The sequence below is a fragment of the Gobio gobio genome (genome assembly GCF_949357685.1).
Source record: "Gobio gobio genome assembly, chromosome: 9".
NCBI lineage: Eukaryota > Metazoa > Chordata > Actinopteri > Cypriniformes > Gobionidae > Gobio > Gobio gobio.
In genome coordinates, this window is record NC_137115.1 from 56,136,953 (window position 1) to 56,139,835 (window position 2,883).

At 32.2% G+C, this 2,883-nt stretch overlaps 1 protein-coding gene across 1 annotated transcript in view; it reads left to right on the forward strand.

Annotated features, from left to right (window-relative positions):
- Positions 1-2,823: 2,823 nt before the first annotated feature.
- rpp25b (ribonuclease P/MRP subunit p25, b) overlaps positions 2,824-2,883 on the forward strand; it is a gene marked incomplete at its 3' end in the record, with an annotated part of 692 nt that continues 632 nt past the window's right edge. The window contains exon 1 of the mRNA XM_079826180.1: positions 2,824-2,883. This exon is cut by the window's right edge and continues 632 nt beyond it.

The following is a 2,883-nucleotide window of genomic DNA, read 5'->3' on the forward strand; positions in this document are numbered from 1 at the left end:
GGACGGCCCCTTCCTGTCCCAGCATGCACCAGTGCACAAAGCGTCTCCATAAAGACACGGATGAGGAGTTTGGTGTGGAGGAACTCGAGTCCTGACCTCAACCCGATAGAACAGCTTTGGGATGAATTAGAGCGGAGACTGAGAGCCAGGCCTTCTCGTCCAACATCACAAATGAAGAATCCCCATAAACACACTCCGAAACCTGGAGGAAAGAAGAGCTGAAGAGCTGGAGCTGTTAGAGCGACTCCATATTAAACCCCGGATGAAGAACGGGAAGCTCATGAGTGTGTGTGAAGGGGCGGCACAACACTAGTGGCAGTACACTCTAAAAAAAATAGGTTCTATATGGCACCAAAAATGGTTCTTGGCTCGTAATCATAGGGGAACCTTTTTTAGTGTTATATAGCACCAATTTTGGTGCTTCAGCGGTTCTTCAGAGGTGCTATATAGCACCTTAGTCAAAGAACCACTGAAGAACCGCTGAAGAACCGCTGAAGAACCACTGAAGCACCAAAATTGGTGCTATATAGCACTAAAAAAGGTTCCCCTATGATTACGAGCCAAGAACCATTTTTGGTGCCGTATAGAACCTTTTTTTTAGAGTGTATAGTGGATATTTACTCGTTGTTAGTTTACCGGTATGTTAGTTTTGTTACATTTTTTTCAGATTTGGGATTTGAACAATAACGTTTTCTTAACAATCCCCACAAACAATAGACGAGGAAAGTTTATTATAGCCCATTATATTCTTTAATTCTTGTCTGTTCCCTACAGCCACATCGACGGCTACTCGAGTGATATTGCTCATATTTTGCAGCATCACATGTGCATGTTTTTGAATGTTTGATTGCATGTTTCATATTGTTTTGAAACTTGTCCCTTCTGCAAAAGGCATTATTGTGAAAGTCACAGACAGTGAATAATTCAAAGTGCTTCACAGCAGAATGAAAAGCATCAAGTTAAGCTCTTTTAAGATCACGGGTTAATTAAAAAACGGATTAAACGACGGGATAAAAAGGGAAGAAAAGGATAAATGTTGCCAAACAACTCATGTGTGCACAGGTGATAAAAATCCATTATAGGTTTTATTCCGTCCCAGGATTCCTCCTGTATGAAGACCATTAACATCACATTATGCAAATGGTAATGGCCAAATGCATGTCGAGGGGTAAAGGCCAATCGCGGCACATTTACCAGTCTGACTTTCATCTGCCCGGTGAAGGATGTTTTCAATTACATTCCTGCTAATTTCATTCACACTTTCATTCACCTTCTGGAAATGCGTCTTTCAGAGCCCAAGTGGCTTCGTGTTCCAGAACTGTGGTTTAATCGTCAGCGTTTCTCCAGTTTCTGCTCCGGACGTCCTTTAAACAGATCAGCAAAGGAGCTGCTGTGATTTAAAGAGACAGGACCATCATCAGTGTCTGTATATATAATCTGATTTTGAATGAAAACATTCAATAAATACAGTTATAAATATAAAAAACGTGAGAGATAGGGCCTATATGAAAAATCTAAATATTTTAAATAAAATTATATATATATATGTATATACATATATAGAAATGATATCTGCTTTTGAATAAATACATTTAATAAATACAATTATAAATATTTTTAATTTTTCAAAAAGAAAACATTTTATTTATTTACTTTATTTTAAAAGTTAAAAAAAGTTTATTAAATATATGTTTTTAAAAAATATATTTGTAATTTTATTTATTAAATATTTTTTTTAAACTTTTAAAATAAGAAAGGTCTAAATAATAAATCTAAATATTTATTTTCATATATATAATCTGCTTTTGAATAAAAATATTTAATAAATAAAATTACAAATATATATTTAAAAAAATATTAAATAATCATTTTAAACATATTCAGTATATAATATAAAAAAAATTACTTTTAAAATACATTTTTTTTAAAAACATTTTGGAAAATTCTAAATATATATTTCTAAATAAAATTACAAATATATATAATGATATCTGCTTTTGAATAAAAATAATAATAAATACAATTAAAAAAATTGTGATAAATATTTTTTTTTGATATTTTTCCTTTTTATATATATATATATATGAAAAAATATTTAGATTTTTTTTTATTTTAAAAGTTAAAAAAAAAAAATTTTTTATATATATATATATATATATATATATATATATATATATATATATATATATATATATATATATATATATATATATATATATATATATAAATAATCTGCTTTTGAATAAAAACATTTAATAAATTAAAATTACTTTTTTTTTTTACATTTATAATTTTTTTATATATATATTTTAAAATAACAATTTTAAATAAGTCTGATAAAATATGCATGATCCATCTAGATGGTCATTTCAATGGATACAAATTTGAATCAGAATCTGAACTGAAGATTTTTCACGAGGAGAGGATGCCGTTTTCTTTGAACCAAAAAAAAAAGAAAGGTTTTCCCACTGTAAAAACACTCACGTGTTTAATGATATTATTGAACAATATTTGAGGTTACTGTTGCTTTAAGAAGTCTGACCCTCCCTTTCTCCTCTCTCTCTCTCTCTCTCTCTCTCTCTCTTTCTCTCTAACCAGCATTTACGAGGCAACACGAGTGCCAGGCGAGAAACGGAGAGATTCCAGCCCTGCCAGCACGTGGAAGAAGAGAAGAGGCACAGCGAAAGAGAGGAAGATGCACTCCAGTGGCGTGGAAAGGACATCGGCGGAGGTCTGGATCTCATCCCACTGAAGTAAGTGCGCTCTCCCAAAAACAAAAAACATCCCAACCTCCAGAAGTTCCAATCCAGGAGAGAAAGTTAAGCGGGATGAAGGGAAATCTCAGCCTGTTGGCTTTGCATATCTACAACTTTATGTGTGTGT